The sequence below is a fragment of the Bombina bombina genome, chromosome 5, assembly GCF_027579735.1.
Source record: "Bombina bombina isolate aBomBom1 chromosome 5, aBomBom1.pri, whole genome shotgun sequence".
Lineage (NCBI taxonomy): Eukaryota > Metazoa > Chordata > Amphibia > Anura > Bombinatoridae > Bombina > Bombina bombina.
The window spans coordinates 366,874,690-366,898,950 of NC_069503.1; the positions used below are offsets into that span (position 1 = coordinate 366,874,690).

At 36.6% G+C, this 24,261-nt stretch overlaps 1 long non-coding RNA gene across 1 annotated transcript in view; it reads left to right on the forward strand.

Annotated features, from left to right (window-relative positions):
- LOC128660373 (uncharacterized) overlaps window positions 1-14,512 on the forward strand; it is a 233,830-nt gene extending 219,318 nt beyond the window's left edge. Inside the window, exon 2 of the long non-coding RNA XR_008402523.1 lies at window positions 13,602-14,512. This is a non-coding gene — a long non-coding RNA (uncharacterized LOC128660373). The remainder of the gene's footprint in view (window positions 1-13,601) is intronic.
- The last annotated feature ends 9,749 nt before the right edge of the window (window positions 14,513-24,261 follow it).

Consider the following 24,261-nt stretch of genomic DNA (forward strand, 5'->3'; position numbering starts at 1 on the left):
TTTAAATATTAACAGATGGATTATGTCTGAACATGTTTAAACAAGCACACGTTAATGTTTACATAAATTATCATCCACAGACCAGAAGGCTAATACAACTAGCAACATAATAGTAAGGCTGTGATTATTGTTTTTGTAAGCCAGGATATCCAGGTCACAAAGCACATAAATAGATATAATGGGGCCAATTTATTAAAGTGCGAGCGGACATGATACGATGTAGTCGATAAATGCCGACAGCCTACGCTGAACTGCTTGTGCAAACTGCCCCCCTCAGATTCGCGGCTAATCAACCGCTAGCAGAGGGTGTTAAATAGCCCGATCGTATAGGATCGGGTGGATTGATGTCGACGGCCTCAGAGTAATTCATATTAGAATCATAGGGAAAAAAATTGGTTTCATATCCTTTTAATATTTAATAAAGTTATTAACTGTATATGTACTGTAAATATTTCACATTTCAATATTTCACATTTCAATGTTTTTCACATAGGGGAATATGATCTCTTTATCTATATATCTACATCAATATATATATATATATATATATATATATATATATATATATATATATATATATATATATATACCTATCTATCTATATCTATATATAGGTATAGCTATAGATATATATTTTACCAAAAAAAATCATATAATATATAAATATTTATTTAACAATAAATAGAACATGTTCTTATATATGATGAACAATGGAAATATTAATTATTCATGTCAGGTTTAGCACACTTAAATAAATGCTATTGGATTAGTGTGCAAGTATGGGTGTTAGTTTTTTTTTGCCGTTTGCATGCTCCATTGAAGTCTAGGGCGGACCCCCAAAGTGCCAGCGAGTGGTGATGTGTCTCCCATAGGTTATAATGGGGAGCGCTACGTCAGCAAAACATCGCCGACATTGCCACTTGTGGGCACTTTCTGCAGGTGGGGGGTGTATTTGAAGTGTTCCCACACAGAGCAGACAAAAACGGTTTCTGTTTCGGTACACTTAAAGGGACATTATACACTAGCTTTTTCTTTGCATAAATGTTTTGTAGATGATCCATTTATAAAGCCTATACAGTTTCTTTTTTTGTTTAAATGGATAGTTTTGCTTATTTTTAATTAACATTGCTCTGATTTTCAGACGCCTAACCAAGCCCCAAAGTTTTATGAGAATACCGACGTATACCTACTCCAGCTTGCTTCTGTTTGTGTAAAGGGTCTTTTCATATGCAAAGGAAGGGGGAGTGTCTGATATTTCCCACTTTCAGTGGGTGTTCCAGTAACCTTTTAAACAGAGCTAAACTGGAAGCTTCTAAGTAAGTTTTTAAATGGTTTTATACTGGATTTTTATATCAGTATCTGTGCATATTATTCTTTATAGTAGTGTATATTACATGCAGTTATATAAAAATGTTTGTATACTGTCCCTTTAAGATAATGCCTTTGTGACCTTACTTTCCCTACTCGTAACCTGTACTTCAGAGATTGGAATATATCTCACTGCTGACGATGTATCCCATTCAAAGTACAGGTTACACCCCCTTGGAACAACCGGCTGACTCCCACATACTGTCTACAACTATGTCATACTTTAGCTATACTCCCCCTGGAGTGCTGATGGGAGAATATATTAACAAGGTCACAATATCCAAAGTTCACCTTTTTTGTGCGTGTCGGATTTTTGCTTGTGTGCTAATTTTTTACATTTTTCTTGTAATACGAGTGCAACCCGATGCATGCAAAAAGCTTCCATCTAGCAAAGTTAACATGCAAAATAGCACTCCGCTCGTAATCTAGTCCTATATGTTCTATAGCTGCTTTTGTCTTGATTCTAAAGTTGTACAAAGTGGTAGGCCTTTGTTTTTCCTCCAGAAGCTCTATGACAGATACCTCATTTCTAAGGACCTGATGATTTGCTCTTGCAAGATAACCTAAACAGTCTCGTAAGTACTGCGAGCAGTAATGGACCTACTCAGCAGACGGTACTGGGACACAAATATTTTTGGGCCCACCCAAAGGTAACTCCGTAGTAAACAATTGCAATAATATACATGCTGCTTTGTATAATGATTTTTAGTAGATAGATAATAGGCAGATACAGTATATATAGAAAAAGCACTAACAAAATGTTCTCCTGCATTGGAATTGTACACATTCTGCACATTTCTATGTATAGATTGAATAATCCGGCCCTCCCAGCACTCGTGCCCTGGTTCTACTGTACCTGCTGCATTAATGGTAGTTCCGCCCCTGACTGTGAGAAGTTTAGAAAGGCAAATTGTAGCTTGAAAATGGTGGAATTGAATGAGAGACACATGCATTGCAATATAGAAATTCTCAAAAAAGGCAGAACATTTGAAATAATTTCTCTTCATGTCGCTGAATTTTTGATCATCGGTACCATTGGTGTGAATGAGAGCTGGGGCTTTTGCTGGGTTAAACAATATTGTGGTAAATATATCTTTTCAGATGATGATGTAACTATATTACTAATGATGCATTAGATAAGCTAACCCATGGTCCATTCTTCCTTACACTACTGACTGGAGTTGTGAGCACAGACCATTTCACTGTATATTTGCTGTAGCAATATTTTGATAGTAGTTTTCTTCTCTTTCTGAGATAGTTTGTACCATTTGCAGGTTATTGCCATCCTGAACGTTTTCTGCTATATTGGGCAAAAAAAAGAGGATCAGTCCATTTTTTTAAAATTTGTTTTGTTTTATTTTAAATAGGTTTTCACAACTTACCAAGCATATAAAGATGTATAACAATGAAAACATAATAAGATTTAGTGATATAAGATAAAGAAAAAACATCCTTTATTATTAGTATTATTATTATTACTATCATTTATTTCTACAGTGCTATGAAATTTTTAATAATAATAATAACAACAACAATAAAGGATGTTCAGAATATAAAAAAACACAACAAATGTGTAGAGCAACCAAAGAAATACAGATAGTTAGCAGACACATGTTAAGGACTTTGTAATACATAAGTTAAAGGGACAGTCTGGTCCAAAATAAACTTTCATGATTCAGATAGGGCATGTTATTTTTAACAACTTGCCAATTTACTTTTATCACCAATTTTGTTTGTTCTCTTGTTTTTCTTAGTTGAAAGCTAAACCCAGGAGGTCCATATGCTAATTTCTTAGACCATGAAGGCCGCCTCTTATCTCAATGCATTTTAACCATTTTTCACCACTAGAGGGTGTTAGTTCATATGTGTCATATAGATAACACTGTGCTCACACGTGGAGTTACCTAGGAGTCAGCACTGATTGGCTAAAATGCAAGTCTGTCAAAATAACTGAAATAAGGGGGCAGTTTGCATAGGCTTAGATACCAGGTAATCACAGAGGTAAAAAGTGTATTTATATAACTGTGTTGGTTATGCAAAACTGGGGAATGGTTAATAAAGGGATTATCTATCTATTAAAACCATAAAAATTCTGGTGTAGACTGTCCCTTTAATGTAACTGAGTAAGATATATATATATATTTATTTCAGAGAAGTATAATATCTGGATTCAATAATATATAGTTTCTTTAATGAATATGCTCCATATCCATAAGTCAGGAAACCTCCATGCACCAGAGAACTCTGGGTAAGAAATACAAATTAGATATACAATATTTCATGTGTTTGTTTTTCTTTGCTTTTTATTGCATCCAGGATGATCCACCTATGGGAGAAGTGCAGCAAAAAGAACTAATAAAAAACACTTTTCTGTTTTACAAAAAACAAAGCTTCCAAAAAGACTCCAAGGGGGAGATTGATCAAGCAGCCGATACTGCTTGCTCCGCCCGATGTTTTCGGCTCGCCGGAAACAAATTAAGAAGCAGTGGTCGTAAGCTATAGTGGATCATGTCTGCCCGACATTTAATAAATCTTCCCCCATAACTCTATGTAATGTCAAAAACACATTTGCCAAAAGAAGGCAGAGGGTTAATCCCTGCATCCAAATGCTTTAAACCAGCCACACCCTTATAAGGCTATGGAAGGATAACTGAAAGACTTACGCCTAGATTACGAGTTTTGCGTTAGGGGGGGTGCGTTAGTTACACATACTTTATTTCCTTTGCACACTTTTCTTAACGTTGGTATTACAAGTCTCAAAACAACCTCGTAACGCGTCTTGGTAACACGACTACCGCGTTTATTTTATACGAGTAATCAAACATTCTTCCATAGAGATCAATGAGAAATCAAAGAAGCACGCATTTTTCAGCTAACACTCTATCTTGAGAGAAATACGGACTGCTCTGTTATATTACGTATACCATATAATGCACAACAAAAACACACAGCAAATGTACTAACAACAATCACACAACATAGCACATACGCTTTACACATTCGGAAAAGAAAAACAATAAACATGATTTACACTAAACGAGGAATACAGAAATACCTGATTATCTTACAACACGGAACAAAACAACACTAAAAAAGATTTGCACGGTCATACACAAACGAAACATTTGCATTCAAGATTACGGAACATTAGTTTAAATAAACATTTTCACCACTTCACAAATACGACACCATCACAAATATGGATTTACATTTAATGTTAATTTTTGGGGACAATGTTATGGAAAACGATCACTATGACATCATCACATTATACACATTCCACAAATACAAACTCAATTTGAGCATGAGCAAATTCACACAACTAATACACACTGCACACATACTAATTACTAACAAAGCACACCTGAACATAGTTTACAAGGCAAACCGGTACATCATTAAACATTTACATAGGGTATATAAGCACGCCACAAACATGGCTTCTTTGACTGTGTTGCTGGAGAATTTTGGAGATTAGAGAGTTTTTGTGAGATTAGAGAGTATTGTGAGATTTAGTGAGTGAGTTAGTTAGTGGTAATGTGAGATAAAGTGAGTTAGTGGTAGTGTGAAATAGTTAGTGGTAGTGTGAGATTTAGTGAGTAGTGAGAGAGTGGTAGTGAGTGAGAGTTTGTTTGGGTGACTGTGTGAGTGGTTTTTCTGAATACTTAACACATGTACACACAAACACATTCAATACATACATACACTTATCAATAACACTCCATACACTCCATACCCCATCCCCTCTCATACTACACTCCATACCCCATCCCCTTTCATCCCATACCCCATTCCCTTTCATCCCATACCCTATTCCCTGTAATCCCATACCCCATTCCTTTTCATCCCATGCCCCATTCCCTTTCATCTCATGCCCCATTCCCTTTCATCCCATACCCCATTCCCTGTAAGCCCCATACCCATCCCATAGTTAGATTTTGTTTACATATCCTCATTTTAGTCTTTTTATAGATTTTTGTCTGTTTAATACTCCTTACCCTCTTTTATTTATATCCCTTTCACACTTTGAGCACTTGTTTTCATTTGTGTTATTTATTTTGCCCCCCTTTCATTTGGGCACATTCACTTTTTGGTTGAGTATGTCTGGAAGTGGGGGACTATTAGAGTTCCTCAGGAATCAGTTTAGAAAAGAGATTATAGAGGAGGTCAGGAGGAGGTTAGTCAGAAGAGGGGGAGGGGGTCAGGGGAGAGGGAGAGGAAGAGGAACAAGACAGGAAGGGGGGGAGGAAGGGGGGGAGGAAGAGGTGGGTGTACCCGGCCACTTTGTTCAAGATGAACAAGTGGCTGGGCCCAGTGGCGGCCAGCGTAGAGCTTCACAGTCCGGAAAACAGAGGCTCACATCACAGGCGAAAGCCAAGCTGACTAGGGAGGCGATATATACTATGGAGGAGAAGGAGGCCCTCATAGAGGCTTATATGAAGAGGGCTAGGAGGCTGCAGGCTCAGAAGGTCACCCCTAGGGAGAAGAGGAAGCTATGGCTGGAGATCACGGATGCCGTTAATGCAGTGGGGGCCAGAACAGGGATGTCAAGTCCATACAGCATTGCTACCGGGACTGCAAAATGGAACTCAAAAGAAAGCTCTCGAGGGAGAACCAATATATAACAGGGACCGGTGGCGGTCCAGAAATGATTGGGGAGTATTCCCGATGGGAGGAAATGTTGCGTCCCAGCATCTCCGAGGTGGCCATAGTCGGTATCGGAGGAGTCGATACAGGGAACCTGCCACTCTCATCTGAAGGTAAGCTCATTTAATAATCTCTTTACATAAAAAATAATTAATGTATTTAAGGATATGATTAACGCTATTACGCTTTTTTAGACATTATTACGTAAACGCATTCACAATTACCTTGCGAAAATTGCATTTCACGAAAAGACATCACATTAGTATCTAGGCTACAGGTTAGGTGTGCATTTAATCAGAATGAAAACAAACGCTAAAACACATTCAGATTGACCAGATAGATATCAGAAACACGCGTCGGTTTGTAAAATACGGAAATCATATTGATTGTTGAATATGAAAGTGTATTAATGAGGCTGCCTTTGTAATTCTATTGTAAGCAAAAGCATTTACATCTGTTAAACAGGTTGACTGTTAAAACCCATACATTCCCAGTAAGCCAATGAGATGTTCAGTTTCGAAGGGCCTATCAGAGAGAAGCTTCGGTAAGGGCGTATCCGAATATTCACCAATGATTAAAATTGATGTGGGCTTTATGACTTGACATAAAATCCTGATGCACAGGAGAAAAAGGGTCTTTGCTGAAATTTTGACTGACTGACAACCTGCTGCCTTTGGAACACAGTCTCTTTAAAGCAAAACTGGGCCTAACTTTTCTTTTTCCATAATTGCAATACCTCTCATATGAAGGCGAACGGATTTATCTGAAAAAGCTGAAACTTTCAAATTCGCTTATTTTATAATGTATACTGTTGCTCTATATTTTTAATGTTTTAAAGCAAGGAATTCTAAAACTATAGTTTAATTGTAGCTGTGAATTAGAAGGAGATGTATTCTTTTATTTAATATTAATTAGACCAAGGGTAGTAAGTATACTGGTACTAAATATTAATGTTTACAAATAATTTTTGTATTTTAATATCATAAGTTAATTACAGTTATTATACAGCTATATATATATTAGAATTTGTTTTATTGTGCCTGAATAAGAGGTTATTCCAGGCCAGACATATTGGAATATAAATTGGCTCTTGCATTAATAATATATATAATTTCTGGTGTTTTAATTGAAGTTATATAGAACCATTTGTGGGCTAAATAGCTTAATTATACTTTTCCAAAAGTTCTCTTTGTCTTATTGAGATTCAGTAAGATTTATGTGAAGTATCTTGTAATATTGTTAACTAAGTTCTACTGTTAAGTAAGCAGTCCATATTTCGGCATTGGACTAAGAATTGTTGGCTAATTATAGACTATTCTGGTATTCTAAATTGTGGTATTTTAAATGAGCGATTCATTGCGACTAGGGTTAATTTTTAGAGATACAATTTATGATATGTTTTGTGTAGAATAAGTGTAACAAAATAAGCATGTATAATTGATTAATAATCTAGTTTTTACATAAATATAATTCAAGGTGTCTATAAAGATAACTAATCAAGAACAAAAGGATAAATATTGAGTTTAGTACATATATTGTTACATAAATACATTTATAATTGGTTGGCAACTGCTGAGATAAGATCTCCAACAATTTACTGGAGATTACTGCTGCTATATAATAAATGATATTGTAACCTAGTATATACTAACAATTAGCATTATACCAATCAGAGAAACAGGCAGCAGACCTATTTTCAATACCCAAGGTTTGATTAACACAGCAATAAATTCAGATGGATTCCAATAGCAGTATAACTGATTCAGAATCAGACATATTGCAATTTTGCATAAAAACAGATTCATACTCAGCAGTAAATTGATTAGGTGCAAATAATCCTCCATAAACTTAACCATTGCATTTAAAACACAGGGGTTTTTTTGTGTTTTTTTTTTTAAATCCTCGTAAGTAGGCTTATTGCAGAGCAGATAATTCTTAGGCACAACATCAGACTTTGGCTCTGAAGAATAGGAAAGAAAGATATAAAGGCAGCTGGCTCTGCACATGGTTTCAGTAAAGAATCTGCAAGAAGGCAATCACTTGCAAGGGAAGGAATAACTCATATGGAGGACTCCAAACCAGTCAGCAAAAGGGCTTCTTACTCATAGCAGGCAATTACAGCTCCAAAGGAGGACAGGGAAGCGTTCAGAACACTGCAACAGCAGAATGAGTGAAACAGGCCCCTTAATAAAGCCAACTATAGATGCGTCCCATGACATCATCACTCATCGCTGGGTCCCAAGGTCACGACCTACTGTCGCATACAGTGCATACCATCAACTCTGTAAGTCTCCACAAAGGAATCGGGCAAAAGAAGCATGCCTCCTGCTATCAAGGAAAGCCTCAATCACCAGGGAACGTGTAAACAGCCCGGTGGCAAAAGAAGCCAGACAGCCTCCACTGTAACTTACCAGGTAAGACCTGTACAGAGGAAACTAGCTCTGACCATCCTATAATACACAGAACTAGGAATGAAGGAGGATGTTCAGGTAGAAGTTTATATAGACAAAAAAATGGGATGTGGTTATTTCTGTCCATTCCCCCTCAGGTGAGAGGATCTCACCTGGTAAGTATTGGATAGGTTGGCCAAGATAAGTATTTGTTTAAAATTATAATAGTGGCTTTTTTTAACGACATTAAACTATTTGACAAAACAGTGCTGTTTGGAAAAGAAACATTGGATTAATGAATTTAACAAAAACAATTTGAATTGTGGGATATGCTGATTAGAGAAAAACGCAACTTAGTCAATGTCTTTATGAAGAACATATGACTCTTAAGTGTTCAGTGTATAAATCCAATATGTTTGTTCTTTGTTTCCTAAAATGTAACAAACAATAATTTCCTCTCATATCAGATTGTATGTGGTTTCTGTGCTACACTTTATAATCCAAAGAGGGCTTTTTATTTTTAAGGCACAGAGGATTTCCACTTTCTGCATTTGCTATGCTTTCTTAGGCCTAGATTTGGAGTTTGGCGGTAGCCGTGAAAACCAGCGTTAGAGGCTCCTAACGCTGGTTTTAGGCTACCTCCGGTATTTGGAGTCACTCAAAAAAGGGTCTAACGCTCACTTTTCAGCCGCGACTTTTCCATACCGCAGATCCCCTTACGTCAATTGCGTATCCTATCTTTTCAATGGGATTTTTCTAACTCCGGTATTTAGAGTTGTGTCTGAAGTGAGCGTTAGAATTCTAACGACAAAACTCCAGCCGCAGAAAAAAGTCAGTAGTTAAGAGCTTTCTGGGCTAACGCCGGTTCATAAAGCTCTTAACTACTGTACTCTAAAGCAGTGTTTTTCAACCAGTGTGCCGTGGCACACTAGTGTGCCGTGAGAGATCCTCAGGTGTGCCATGGCAGACTGACAACAGTGTGACATATTTTTTAAACTTTGCTTGTTTTTTACTCCCAGTGCAGGGGTAGTTTGTAGGAGGCATGGCATAACAGCACAATACATACAGTATGTGTGTGTTTGTGTGTATGTGTATATATATATGCTGTATTAGGCTACAATGTGTGATTTTTTTAACATTTTGGGATGGTGGTGTGCCACAGGATTTTTTAATGTAAAAAAGTGTGCCACGGCAAAAAAAAGGTTAAAAATCACTGCTCTAAAGTACACTAACACCCATAAACTACCTATGTACCCCTAAACCGAGGCCCCCCCACATCGCCGCCAATCGATTAATTTTTTTAACCCCTAATCTGCCGACCGCCACCTACGTTATCATTGTGTACCCCTAATCTGCTGCCCCTAACACCGCCGACCCCTATATTATATTTATTAACCCCTAACCTGCCCCCCACAACGTCGCAGCCAGCTACCTACAATAATTAACCCCTAATCTGCTGCCCGCAAAGCGCCGCTACTGAAGTTATCCTTATGTGCCCCTAATCTGCTGCCCCTAACACCGTCGACCCCTATATTATATTTATTAACCCCTAATCTGCCACCCTCAACGTCGCCTCCACCTGCCTACACTTATTAACCCCTAATCTGCCGAGCGGACCGCACCACTACTATAATAAAGTTATTAACCCCTAATCCGCCTCACTAACCCTATAATAAATAGTATTAACCCCTAATCTGCCCTCCCTAACATCACCGACACCTAACTTCAATTATTAACCCCTAATCTGCCGACCGGAGCTCACCGCTATTCTAATAAATGTATTAACCCCTAAAGCTAAGTCTAACCCTAACACTAACACCCCCCTAACTTAAATATAATTTAAATCTAACGAAATTAATTAACTCTTATTAAATAAATTATTCCTATTTAAAGCTAAATACTTACCTGTAAAATAAATCCTAATATAGCTACAATATAAATTATAATGATATTATAGCTATTTTAGGATTAATATTTATTTTACAGGTAACTTTGTATTTATTTTAACCAGGTACAATAGCTATTAAATAGTTAAGAACTATTTAATAGCTAAAATAGTTAAAATAATTACAAAATTACCTGTAAAATAAATCCTAACCTAAGTTACAATTAAACCTAACACTATACTATCATTAAATTAATTAAATAAAATACCTACAATTAAACCTAACACTACACTATCAATACATTAATTAAATACAATACCTACAAATAACTACAATGAAATAAACTAACTAAAGTACAAAAAATAAAAAAGAACTAAGTTACAAAAAATAAAAAAATATTTACAAACATAAGAAAAATATTACAACAATTTTAAACCAATTACACCTACTCTAAGCCCCCTAATAAAATAACAAAGCCCCCCAAAATAAAAAAATGCCCTACCCTATTCTAAATTACTAAAGTTCAAAGCTCTTTTACCTTACCAGCCCTGAACAGGGCCCTTTGCGGGGCATGCCCCAAGAAGTTCAGCTCTTTTGCCTGTAAAAAAACCCATACAATACCCCCCCCAACATTACAACCCACCACCCACATACCCCTAATCTAACCCAAACCTCCCTTAAATAAACCTAACACTAAGCCCCTGAAGATCATCCTACCTTGTCTTCACCTCACCGGGTATCACCGATCGGTCCTGGCTCCAAAATCTTCATCCAACCCAAGCGGGGGCTGACGATCCATCATCCGGTGGCTGAAGAGGTCCAGAAGAGGCTCCAAAGTCTTCATCCTATCCGGGAAGAAGAGTAGATCCGGACCGGCAACCATCATCTTCCAAGCGGCATCTTCTATCTTCATCCGATGAGGACCGGCTCCATCCTGAAGACCTCCACCGCGGACCCATCTTCATCCGGCGACGTCCAACTGAAGAATGACGGTTCCTTTAAGGGACGTCATCCAAGATGGCGTCCCTTGAATTCCGATTGGCTGATAGGATTCTATCAGCCAATCGGAATTAAGGTAGGAATATTCTGATTGGCTGATGGAATGAGCCAATCAGAATCAAGTTCAATCCGATTGGCTGATCCAATCAGCCAATCAGATTGAGCTCGCATTCTATTGGCTGTTCCGATGTATTGATAGTGTAGTGTTAGGTTTAATTGTAGGTAATTGTAGGTATTTTATTTAATTAATTTAATGATAGTATAGTGTTAGGTTTAATTGTAACTTTGGTTAGGATTTATTTTACAGGTAATTTTGTAATTATTTTAACTATTTTAGCTATTAAATAGTTCTTAACTATTTAATAGCTATTGTACCTGGTTAAAATAAATACAAAGTTACCTGTAAAATAAATATTAATCCTAAAATAGCTATAATATAATTATAATTTATATTGTAGCTATATTAGGATTTATTTTACAGGTAAGTATTTAGCTTTAAATAGGAATAATTTATTTATTAAGAGTTAATTTTGTTAGATTTAAATTATATTTAAGTTAGGGGGGTGTTAGTGTTAGGGTTAGACTTAGCTTTAGGGGTTAATACATTTATTAGAATAGCGGTGAGCTCCGGTCGACAGATTAGGGGTTAATAATTGAAGTTAGGTGTCGGCGATGTTAGGGAGGGCAGATTAGGGGTTAATACTATTTATTATAGGGTCAGTGAGGCGGATTAGGGGTTAATAACTTTATTATAATAGCGGTGCGGTCCGCTCGGCAGATTAGGGGTTAATAAGTGTAGGCAGGTGGAGGCGACGTTGTGGGGGGCAGATTAGGGGTTAATAAATATAATATAGGGGTCGGCGGTGTTAGGGGCAACAGATTAGGGGTACATAAGGATAATGTAAGTAGCGGCGGTTTACGGAGCGGCAGATTAGGGGTTAAAAATAATATGCAGGGGTCAGCGATAGCGGGGTCGGCAGATTAGGGGTTAATAAGTGTAAGGTTAGGGGTGTTTAGACTCGGGGTACATGTTAGGGTGTTAGGTGCAGACGTAGGAAGTGTTTCCCCATAGCAAACAATGGGGCTGCGTTAGGAGCTGAACGCGGCTTTTTTGCAGGTGTTAGTTTTTTTTTTTAGCTCAAACAGCCCCATTGTTTCCTATGGGGGAATCGTGCACGAGCACGTTTTTGAGGCTGGCCGCGTCCGTAAGCAACTCTGGTATCGAGAGTTGAAGCTGCGTTAAATATGCTCTACGCTCCTTTTTTGGAGCCTAACGCAGCCTTTATGTGGGCTCTCAATACCAGAGTTATTTTTATGGTGCAGCCAGAAAAAAGCCAGCGTTAGCTACGCGGGTTCTTACCGACAAAACTCTAAATCTAGCTGATAGTTTTCTTTTCAAAGTTATTCTCGTGTAAGTTTTGTTCCTGACTGGCTTAGTTCTAGATTGTTATTGTCTGTGTTCTTCTCTGAAGATAATTTATTGCATATTCCACGTTACAATTTTCAATATAAGATTTTCTTTTTTTTAATATTCCAATGTTTCCTTATTCTTTGGGAAATTGACTAGGCTGTGTAATTATGTATGGTTGTGTACATAGCTTAATGGGACACGAAAGTCAAATTAAACTTTTAATAATTCTGTTGGAGGACAGTGAAATGCCCTCCAAAATGTTAAATGTTAAATGAATATCTATATTTAAAAAAGCAAAGCATTGTAATGTATATTTAACTGCCCCCTCTTAGATGCAATAAATAAAATAATACTTAAAAGGACACTGTACTAAAAAAAGTTTTCTCTGTAATGTTTCCAATGACTTGTTATACCAGCTTCAGATTATCAAAAGGATAAAAAAGTTAAAATTAAACCTGCATGATTTATATAGAGCATATCATTTTAAGACACTTTTAAATTCACTTCTATTTTCAAATGTGCTTCGTTCTCTTGGTATCCTTTGTTGAAAAAGAATATGCACATATCCTACACTAGTGGGAGCTAGCTGCAGATTGGTGCCTGCACACATTAGTCTCTTGTGATTGGCTAACTAGATGTGTTCGATTAGCTGCCAGTAGTTCAATGCTGTTCCTTCAGCAAAGTATAACAAGAAAATTAAGCAAATTTTATGATAGAAATAAATTGGAAAGTTGTTTAAAATTGTATGTTCTATCCAAATCCTGAAACAATATTTTGGTGTTTTCTGTCCCTTTAAATATATGGTAAGTTATTCCTTAATGCTTATATTTGTGTTTGAAAATGCTGATTTTGCTCACTAAAACAAAAACCCTTTATATATTTACAATTTATTATTTTCAGGATACAGTGAGAAAGCAGAAGAACTTTGCATATCAGTATTATGGAACATGAAACTTGAAAGAGAATGATGAGTGTGACCGTCGTGACGGATACCCCGGCTACCCCCGACTGGGTATCTCCGCCAAATGGGTCCTGCTTCCTCCTTGCCGACTGCAGCTATGTAGCTGGCAAGTGACCAGAGCCTTTAGCCACCCCTGATGCCCGACAGCACCAGTATTCAGGGTCCCACCCTGTGGCAGACTTCGGCTACCCAGACTAGGTAGCTCTGCCAGAGGGTCCTTTCTCTACCTGGAAAAGGCTGCTATGTAGCCCAGGAAAATGATTTTAGCAGGAGCCAACCAAATAACTAGACATACTAGCATTCACGTGAATCAGGAACTGATTTTATTGGAAAACACAAACTCCTTTTATACACAAAGCTCATCTTAATAAGACACTGGACAATCCCCCAATTTAACACAAGCCCCATAAGTCCCATCTATATTAAGGGAATACTACAAATAAGGCAGACTCCACCTCAAAAATAACATCCATGCCTAAGGAGTAGGTAGAAAGTCAGTTGGAGGGGATTCCCGCAAGTCTAATCATTTATACCAGCAGCCAAAGTCAATCATCGTAATTAGGCCCTTTGGTGTAACAGTATACATGCCACCAGAAAAAAAGAATACGATCTTGCTGAAGGCTCAGCCACTTGGAACAAGCCTGGTATCCTATAAAAGATATATTGACAACATTATAATTATTGTGGCGTGGGGCAGAAAAATCCTTTGGGGATTTTGTTGCATCAATGAATGACCATACATGTAACCTTAATTTCACCTATGAAATAAGCAAATCAAGTATAAAATTTCTGGATTTTGAAATTTTCATTAAAGCAAATAAATTAAATACCAAAACACACTTCAAAAAAAGTTGACGCCAATAGTTATGTTCATAGAAATTAGCTGCCACCACCAAAAATAGAAGGAGAATATCCCTAAGGGTCAATTTTTACGTATATAAAAAAAAAAACTGCACCTATAATGAAGATTTTGAACACCAATCTGAACTACTGAAAAATAAATTTCTAGAACGAGGGTATGAAGAGAAAAATATTAATGAAACTAGAGATATGGGGGTCGATTTATGAAAGTGCGAGCGGACATGATACAATGTAACGTATCATGTCCTCTGCACATCGATAAATGCTGACAGCATACGATGTCAGCATTTATCATTGCACAAGCAGTTCATGTGAACTCCTTGTGCAATCCTGCCCTCTGCAGATTCGCGGGCAATCGGCCCAATCATATAGGATCAGGCGGATTGATGTCCGCAGCCTCAGAGCAGGCGGACAATTTATGAAGCAGCTGTCTTTAGACCGTTTGAAGTGTGATAATTCAGCCCCATAGTACGTAAAGTAGAGAGAAAAACACGACTACAAGATAAAACTTCTTCAACTGATACTCTTTTTGTTCCCTTTATCACTAAATTCAGTGGTAATAAACATCTAGTAGAGAATATCCTTAGAAAACACTGGGGACTCCTGAAACAAGATGAACAGTTAGGCCCACTCCTGCCCAAGAGATTACAAGTTGTTTTTAAAAGGGCCAGAAATTTGAAAACAATTCTAGCACCCACAGAGTTAAAAAAAGAAAAGAAAAGGCACGTTAAAAGATCTTCATGGAGCAAATATACAAGGCTTTTATCCATGTACAACATGTAAATCTTGTAGTTACTCTAAAAAAACAAAAAGATTTCACTTCAAATGTGACAGGTCAAACATATAAAATTAGGGATGTTATTAGGTGCAGTGATAAACATGTTGTATATATCGTACAATGCAAATGTGGGAAACAATATGTAGGGGAATCGGAAAGACCTCTAAGGGATAGAGTCCGAGAGCATATTTGGTCCATAGAAAATCATACTCTAGAAAGAAACAAGGATTTTCCGGTCCCTAAACATTTTGCATTATGTAACAATGCTAACATGAACCATTTCTCTTATATGGGAATAGACAAACATAAAGGACATTGGAGGGTTGTAATATACATAGAGAACTCAGAAAAGAAGGAAAGTGGATTTTTCATCTAAAAACACTTCAACCAAAAGGTCTAAATATTGAATTAGATATTAATTGCTTTTTAAATGATTAATTCACTTAAAGTTCTTTTATTACTTTCTATTATTATTATTTTTTACTTTTCCATTCACTTTATTATCCAAAGAATATACAATTATTTTTGGATGTATGCATTAACCTATACAAATACATTTATTTGTATATCTAGATATATTTAAATATACTTTGGGGGGTAGTTATCAAGCCGTCTACTTTTCTTGCTTCGCCGGCCCAATACGCCCGCCTAAGCTCGCCTACCTTCGCCGCCGCGGACCTGAAAAAATACGCCTAAGTTATCAAATAAAGCTGTCAAAAAGCCGCGGGGCAATGAGCAGCGGACTGTGACAGTTATCACTCATCCGATCTCGCTGCCCTTTGGCTTTTTCCCAGCTTTATTGCTAGCCTGTCACTAAGCACTCACACTAAACTACACTGTTCTATCCCTATACCGGCGCCCCCGGAGCCTCCCGCAACTCAATAAAGTTACTAATCCCTAAACCGCCGCTCCTAGAACCTGCCGCAACTCTTATAAATGTATTAACCCCTATCCTGCCCCCCCCATACCGTCGCCCTCTATAATAAAATTATTAACCCCTATCCTGCTGATCCCGCACCTCTCCGCAACTAAATCAATAGTTTAACCCCTAAACCGCCGCTCCATGAACCCGCCGCAACCTATATTAAACCTATTAACCCATATCCTGCCCCCCCTACACCGTCGCCACCTATAATAAATTTATTAACCCCTAATCTGCCCCCCACTACGCCGCCGCCACTGTAATAAAATTATTAACCCCTAAACCTAAGTCTAACCCTAACCCTAACGCCCCCCTAACTTAAATATTAATTAAATAAATCTAAATAAATTAACTCTTATTAAGTAAATGAATCCTATTTAAAACTAAATACTTACCTTTAAAATAAACCCTAATATAGCTACAATATAAATAATAATTATATTCTAGCTATCTTAGGATTTATATTTATTTTACAGGTACCTTTCAATTTATTTTAACCATGTACAATAACTATTAAATAGTTATTAACTATTTAATAGCTTACCTAGCTAAAATAAAGAGAAATGTACCTGTGAAATAAATCCTAACCTAAGTTACAATTACACCTAACACTACACTATACTTTAATAAATTATTCCTATTTAAAAATAAATACTTACCTGTAAAATAAACCCTAAGATAGCTACAATGTAATTAATAATTATATTATAGCTATCTTAGGATTTATATTTATTTTACAGGTAACTTTGTATTTATTTTAGCTAGTTAGAATAGTTATTAAATAGTTATTAACTATTTAATAACTACATAGCTAAAAGAAATACAAAATTACCTGTAAAATAAATCCTAACTTAAGTTACAATTAAACCTAATACTACACTATCATTAAATTAATTAAATAAATTAACTACAAATAACTACAATTAAATACAATTACATAAACTAACTAAAGTACAAAAAATAAAAAAAGCTAAGTTGCAAAAAATAAAAAAATAAGTTACAAACATGTTACAAATATTACAACAATTTTAAGCTACTTACACCTAATCTAAGCCCCCTAATAAAATAACAAACCCCCCCAAAATAAAAAAATGCCCTACCCTATTCTAAATTAAATAAATTTCAAAGCTCTTTTACCTTACCAGCCCTTAAAAGGGCCATTTGTGGGGGCATGCCCCAAAGAAAACAGCTCTTTTGCCTGTAAAAGAAAAATACAACCCCCCCCAACATTAAAACCCACCACCCACATACCCCTAATCTAACCCAAACCCCCCTTACAAAAACCTAACACTAATCCCCTGAAGATCATCCTACCTTGAGTCGTCTTCACTCAGCCGAGCCACCGATGGAACTGAAGAGGACATCCGGAGCGGAAGAAGTTAATCCTCCAAGCGGCGCTGAAGAAATCTTCCATCCGATGAAGTCATCATCCAGGCGGCGCTGAAGAAAAGTCTTCGATCCGTCCGATGTCATCTTCCAAGAGGCGCTGAAGAGGTCTTCTATCCGGGCGAAGTCATCTTCCAAGCCGGGTCTTGAATCTTCCTTCCGCCGACGCGGAACCACCTTCTTCACCGACGGACTACGACGAATGACGGCTGCTTTAAGGGACGTCATCCAAGATGGCGTCCCCTCAATTCCGATTGGCTGATAGGATTCTATCAGCCAATCGGAATTAAGGTAGGAAAATCTGATTGGCTGATGGAATCAGCCAATCAGATTCAAGTTCAATCCGATTGGCTGATCCAATCAGCCAATCAGATTGAGCTCGCATTCTATTGGCTGATCGGAACAGCCAATAGAATGCGAGCTCAATCTGATTGGCTGATTCCATCAGCCAATCAGATTTTTCCTACCGTAATTCCGATTGGCTGATAGAATCCTATCAGCCAATCGGAATTGAGGGGACGCCATCTTGGATGACGTCCCTTAAAGGAGCCGTCATTCGTCGTAGTCCATCGGTGAAGAAGGTGGTTCCGCGTCGGCGGAAGGAAGATTCAAGACCCGGCTTGGAAGATGACTTCGCCCGGATAGAAGACCTCTTCAGCGCCTCTTTGAAGATGACATCGGACGGATCGAAGACTTTTCTTCAGCGCCGCCTGGATGATGACTTCATCGGATGGAAGATTTCTTCAGCACCGCTTGGAGGATTAACTTCTTCCGCTCCGGATGTCCTCTTCAGTTCCATCGGTGGCTCGGCTGAGTGAAGACGACTCAAGGTAGGATGATCTTCAGGGGATTAGTGTTAGGTTTTTGTAAGGGGGGTTTGGGTTAGATTAGGGGTATGTGGGTGGTGGGTTTTAATGTTGGGGGGGGGGTTGTATTTTTCTTTTACAGGCAAAAGAGCTGTTTTCTTTGGGGCATGCCCCCACAAATGGCCCTTTTAAGGGCTGGTAAGGTAAAAGAGCTTTGAAATTTATTTAATTTAGAATAGGGTAGGGCATTTTTTTATTTTGGGGGGTTTGTTATTTTATTAGGGGGCTTAGATTAGGTGTAAGTAGCTTAAAATTGTTGTAATATTTGTAACATGTTTGTAACTTATTTTTTTATTTTTTGTAACTTAGCTTTTTTTATTTTTTGTACTTTAGTTAGTTTATGTAATTGTATTTAATTGTAGTTATTTGTAGGTAGTTTATTTAATTAATTTAATGATAGTGTAGTATTAGGTTTAATTGTAACTTAAGTTAGGATTTATTTTACAGGTAATTTTGTATTTCTTTTAGCTATGTAGTTATTAAATAGTTAATAACTATTTAATAACTATTCTATCTAGCTAAAATAAATACAAAGTTACCTGTAAAATAAATATAAATCCTAAGATAGCTATAATATAATTATTAATTATATTGTAGCTATCTTAGGGTTTATTTTACAGGTAGGTATTTATTTTTAAATAGGAATAATTTATTAAAGTATAGTGTAGTGTTAGGTGTAATTGTAACTTAGGTTAGGATTTATTTCACAGGTACATTTCTCTTTATTTTAGCTAGGTAAGCTATTAAATAGTTAATAACTATTTAATAGCTATTGTACATGGTTAAAATAAATTGAAAAGTACCTGTGAAATAAATATAAATCCTAAGATAGCTAGAATATAATTATTATTTATATTGTAGCTATATTAGGGTTTATTTTAAAGGTAAGTATTTAGTTTTAAATAGGATTCATTTACTTAATAAGAGTTAATTTATTTAGATTTATTTAATTAATATTTAAGTTAGGGGGGCGTTAGGGTTAGGGTTAGACTTAGGTTTAGGGGTTAATAATTTTATGACAGTGGCGGCGGCGTAGTGGGGGGCAGGATAGGGGTTAATAAATTTATTATAGGTTGCGGCGGGTTCAAGGAGCGGCGGTTTAGGGGTTAATACATTTATTATAGTTGCGGTGGGCTCCGGGAGTGGCGGTTTAGGGGTTAATATGTATAGAGTAGCTTGCGGTGGGCTCCGGGAGCGGCGGTTTAGGGGGTAATAACTTTATTTAGTTGCGGCGGTGAGGGGGGGGGCAGATTAGTGGTGTTTAGACTCGGGGTACATGTTAGGGTGTTAGGTGCAGACATCTCCCATAGAAATCAATGGGATGTCTGTCAGCAGCGAACTTGTACTTTCGCTATGGTCAGACTCCCATTGATTCCTATGGGATCCGCCGCCTCCAGGCTGGCGGATTGAAAACCAGGTACGCTGGGCCGTAAAAGTGCCGAGCGTACCTGCTAGTTTTTTGATAGCTAGCAAAAGTAGTGAGAATGTGCCGCACTTGTGTGCGGAACATCTGGAGTGACGTAAGAATCGATCTGTGTCGGACTGAGTCCGGCGGATCGATGCTTACGTGACAAAATTCTACTTTTGCCGGTCTCGAGCCTTTGATAACTAAGGCGAATCAGCCTCGCCACAAATACGCTGCGGAATTCCAGCGTATTTGAGGTTGACGGCTTGATAACTAGGCCCCATATTGTTTGATTTTTAACACTAATAATAGTTCACTTTCACTAAACATATTATATGTCATGAATTCTATAACATAAATATTTCACATTTCACAGGTATTCATATATAAAATTCACAAGTCAGTATTGGCTAATTACCATATAGGTGTTTTCAATATCAGAGAATATGTATAATAAATGTATCCCTATAACATTTCATATCACCCCTTATTTCACAGATATCAATTTCTTTACTCTTTTTACTTTCTCATTACTGAGTTACTATCTTCTATTATTGATGTTATTGTTTGTTCGCAGTGTTAAAGTCTATGTTAAGATTAATAGATAAATCTGGATCTGTCAAACATTTGTTAATAGTGCGCCCCTGTTTGAGATATACGGCACTCTAATCCTCTTTTTCATATTGGATAAACTTTTGAAATTACACCCATGCCTCCTTCTTCTGCATTTGCATTGTGCCAGTATATAAAGCACCATGGGAGCATTATTTGTAGAGCTTGAAAAAGGCTGTGAACGGCTGAAACGCGGTGCTCTTTATACCTATGTTTTATGTCCTTTCCCGTTATCTGTACTCTTGTCATTAAGTGGTAATATTCAAACCGCAACATAGCGGGTACTTTGTTAAAGACCATCTCTTGAACGCTATATGAAAATAGCACAACGGACATTTTGGATCCTTGACGGTTGCTCTAAAGCAGTGTTTTTCAACCAGTGTGCCATGGCACACTAGTGTGCCGTGAGAGATCCTCAGGTGTGCCACGGCAGACTGACAACAGTGTGACATATTTTTTAAACTTTGCTTGTTTTTTACTCCCAGTGCAGGGGTAGTTTGTAGGAGGCATGGCATAACAGCACAATACATACAGTATGTGTGTGTTTGTGTGTATGTGTATATATATATGCTGTATTAGGTTACAATGTGTGATTTTTTTTAAATTTTGGGATGGTGGTGTGCCACAGGATTTTTTTATGTAAAAAAGTGTGCCACGGCAAAAAAAAGGTTAAAAATCACTGCTCTAAAGGACTACTCTGTTTGAACTGAAGCCAAAACCTCCCGGTGTAAGTAATTTAAAGCACCTTAGATTTGGTTTTTATTTCTATTTTGATTGGGATCTTTTCCAATGTAATCATCTTCCTATCACTTGGAGTCCGCTCACAGTATTCAAGCCTCCTTTTGTGGGATTTGTCTACTTCATGGATATGAACTTTATTTGCTCTTATATACAATGTTAACCCATTGTGCATTTGAGATGATATGAGAATCTCATTCATGCACTTCATTTTATTTTTATTTATGTTTTTATTTTATTTCTAGATGCTACAGTATAACTTATTTAACTGAATGTCTCCCCACCCCTGGAGATTTGTTAGTTTCTTGTTTTGTTTTTACTTTTATTATTTTTTCGATTAAAATGCAGTTTTATTGTATACCCTTTTCTGTCATGTATTGCTAAATAACCTGTCACATACAGCGCAACAGTATTTTTTCCTTTTAGGATTTGCATTGTGTAACACGTAATAGACTACAGTATAGTGTATACATAACTTTTCTATGCAATGTAAAACCAAAACACTCGCTTTATTGCAATATTTGCTTTATTGTGGTGGTCTGTAACCAAACCTGCAATATCTCTGAGGTATGCCTGTATATATATAAAACAATAAATTATACTATTCTTGTGATATAGTTCAATTCACTTAAAGGCAAGTTCACATAGACATAAGCGATGTTTCAGGACACAGCCCTTAATCATGCTTTTCAAATACTTGTGAAAAGTATTAGCATTTTTGTTTGAGTGTAAATTTCGATAGAAGTAAGCTTTTTCTGTGCATCGGGTTGCACGCATATTACAAGTTGCGTATAAAGTCTACACACGAGCAAAACCGACATGTGCTAACCAAGTATCGGGAATGCATTAGCATATTCCATAGAAGTCAATGGAGAGGGCAGAAGAAAAAGACCTAACACCTATCGCTTGCACGCTAACCCGACAGGAGTTATCGCTGGCACACACAAAGAATTACTAATCTTATATCATGTAATGGAAATATTACATATAAAATATTTTTAAAATTAATAATAATTATCAAAAAATATTATGCATACTGTAAAAGAATGCTAATAATCCATAGAATAAATATATATATATATTTTTTTCAGTAAGTATAACAATGTTTTAATAATTATTATTTAATATTTTATATGTAATATTTCAATAACACAATGTAAAATTTGTAATTCTTCATGTGCTCTAACCTGACACAGTGTTAGACCTTAATTGCGAAACACAAATCAAGTTACACATATTTTACATTTCTATATTTCTATACATACAGTATGTGATACTGTTAATTTAAAATAGATATCTATAACTATAAATCTACAGGAATAGATATACAGTTATAGGTATATACACACACACATATATATATATATTTGCAATACAAATTACATTATCCTGTATGTGGAGAACATTGGAATGTTAAATATGTACAGTACATATGCAGTAACAAACACATACATATATATATATATATATATATATATATATATATATATATATACACATACACATATTTAGACATGTATATGTATGTATATATACATTATAGCCCTTTACGGTCAAACACCTTGTCACATACCATATAGCTTTGAACACTTATAACTTTTCAATATTTCAATTATGAATAGTTTTTTTAGATAGTGTTTATATGAGTGTAACTGTAATTGTGAACGTATTTATGTTGTGTTTAGTACAACTTTTTTTAATGCACTACCCTTTACGCAAGAGTTTCAATCACACTAACCCGACAATTGTAAATTGTGATTGCTCTCTTGGGATCATGTTTACTTTCAACATCGTGTGCAAAATTATGAAATAAACCGATATCGCTTGCTCGCAAAAGTTAGTGCGCATTTGTAGTCTTGCCTTTAGTAAGGTAAATTAACCTCTTCATTTCCTAATTTAGCATTATGCCAATAATAACACTCCCTCTAGTGAAAACACCACATTACTACACATACAAATCTATGTATTCCATCCCATAAAACTTTTTATCTTAAAGTGAAGGTCAATTTTCATGTGAAAGTGCACGGTTTTTAAAAAAACTATTAAAAACCGGGGCACTTTCATTCATGAAAATTGACATTGCACCGTATTTTAAAAATATTTACCTTTTTCTTCTGAAACACCGGATCGCCATTCTGAAACGATGCCCCGCCTGCTTCTTCCTGGTTTACTTACCCAGCAATGAAGAAACCTGCTTCCTACAATCACGGCATTGCCTCAGGCATTGATTCCCCTGGGAGGGGGGAAGCCATGATTGGAGGATGCCGGAATCGTCATTGCTGACGTATGAAGAGGCTTGCGACGGGCTGGTGAAGCACTAGAGCGGCTTCAAGAAGAAAAGGTAAGTATATTTTAAGAAAAACTGGTGAAATGTCAATTTTCATGAATTAAAGTGCCCCTATTTGTAATAGGTTTTTAAAAAAGCGGGCACTTTCACGTGAAAATTGACCTTCACTTTAACACCATCCCCATCAATAGAATTCTATCCAGTATAAGTTATTAACATTAAAAAACAATAAGTCAATAGAGAAGATGCCAATCCATATCTCTATTCATACCATGTCGATATAATGTATTGAAGGTCCAAAAAATTCCTTGTGTTTCAACTAAAGCTCTCTATCACCTCCTCTCCTTAATTGGTCTATGGTCTATGACCCGAAATCTCAGTTGATTAATATTATCTTGTTCCTCTAAGAAGTGACAAGCTACTGGGACCCTAAGTTCTTATTGCGTATATTAGTCTCATGCTCTAGAATCCTGTCACAGACCCTCCTAGTCGTCCCCCCTTATGTACACCTTCCCATATGGATATTTAATTAAATAAATTGCAAATCAGTATTGCATGTAAAATAACCTTTAATATTAAAACATTGCCGCTAGTAGGCTGTGTAAACTTGGGTCCTTTAATCATGCTGTTACAACTAGCACATCCGAAACATGGAAAGAAACCTTTTTCTAGAGTCGTCTATATACTTCATCTTCATAGAACTTTTAGGCCCAACATCAACTCTTATCAAACTATCTCTCAAAT